Here is a 1,284-nt window from a genome sequence, read left to right as displayed (position 1 = left end):
TACATGACAGAGCACAATGGCGTCGTTTGATTCATGTAGCCGACCCCACTTAGTGGGACAAGGCTTTGTTGTTGTTGTATAGAATATTTAGTTAAATACATAACGTTATCTCGGATATTATAAGGATAACTAAATTATAGCGGTATCTCGGATATTAAAATTTCACGTTATAACGCAACAAAAATCTAATCAAAATAATGAATATTTGAGATGCTTTTAAAAATTAATTAAAATCTCAATATCTGAGGTACAATTAAACATAAAAATTGGATCACAGCATTCAAGATATGTACAAATATAATTACAGATAAATTTTAAATTAGATTAAATTTAAAAATAATTTTAAATTAATATTTTTAAATAAAAATTAATTAAATTGATTAAAAATTATTTTAAAATTAGTATAATTTATTATTATTTAAATAATATTTATTTAATTTTTATTTATCAATTTAATTAATTTTTATTTAAAAATATCAATTTAAAATTATTTTTGAATTTGGTCTAATTTAAAATTTATCTAAAATTGTATCCGCATGTATCTCAGGTGTTGCGACTCTAATTCCTGTACTGACTGTATCTCGGGTACTCAGTACCCGTATCTCAGCCTATAACATATCTCAAATACACCTTCTTAGATACGTCAGATTCTCCACGCATCATAGTTCGGGATCTTAGTACCTGAGATATGTCCATATTTACGTTGGGCTCACAATACTCGAGATGTGGTATGTTGTTTATTTAAGTAATTATTCTGCCGTTTATGTATATCAGTAAATTATATAATTATTTAATTTAAATAAAAGTGGAAATTTATGTGCAGTCGACTTCACGTGAAATTGATAATTGAAACTCGTTAGATAATTTAACTGATTTGACTAAATTTGATGATAATGATGTGATGGACATCACTATCAATGGTCAATACAAAAGGAGGACAATGAAGGAAATGATAGCTACAGAAAATATAATTTTTTGTTTTGGACAATCAAATGATTTGAAGCAGAAAAATTATAGAGTTGTAACTGAAAAATTGGCCAGAACGAATGTAGGGAGGACGAAAACAATAAGTGGAGAGAAGAGGAGGAATATGGAGGTTGAAGGAGATCTCTTGACTAAGAAACAATGTATTGATGAGGAGAACATGCTGATGGGGAGGATGCCAACCTAAAATTGACACCCCAAGATTTATGAAGATAATGGCGTGAAACTGTCAGGATTTGAGAAAATTCTTGATAGTTCACACCATACAAGAGATTTATAAATCTCATTCTCCCAATGTAT

This window comes from Arachis duranensis, chromosome 8 (assembly GCF_000817695.3).
Source record: "Arachis duranensis cultivar V14167 chromosome 8, aradu.V14167.gnm2.J7QH, whole genome shotgun sequence".
In the NCBI taxonomy this organism is placed as follows: domain Eukaryota; kingdom Viridiplantae; phylum Streptophyta; class Magnoliopsida; order Fabales; family Fabaceae; genus Arachis; species Arachis duranensis.
This window is presented reverse-complemented; position numbering follows the sequence as displayed.